Raw genomic sequence first — 240 nt, 5'->3', positions numbered from 1 at the left:
GACTGTGCCAGGTGCCTTCCCTCCCAGCCCCTTATATACCTGCTTTCCCGTGACGTCACAGCCCGGGCCATCGTTTTTTTTTTTTTTTGTAGTAGCCTATGGGAGCGACACGTAAAAAGTAGGTTAGCAGACCACGCCCATGAAGGTACGCCATCCCATGCCTTTCCTTCCGTCCTTCCTTCCTTCCTTCCTTTTTTTCTTTCTTTTTTCCTTCCTCTATTCATTCATTTCATTTACTCA

This window comes from Eriocheir sinensis, chromosome 29 (genome assembly GCF_024679095.1).
Source record: "Eriocheir sinensis breed Jianghai 21 chromosome 29, ASM2467909v1, whole genome shotgun sequence".
Taxonomy (NCBI): domain Eukaryota; kingdom Metazoa; phylum Arthropoda; class Malacostraca; order Decapoda; family Varunidae; genus Eriocheir; species Eriocheir sinensis.
This window is presented reverse-complemented; position numbering follows the sequence as displayed.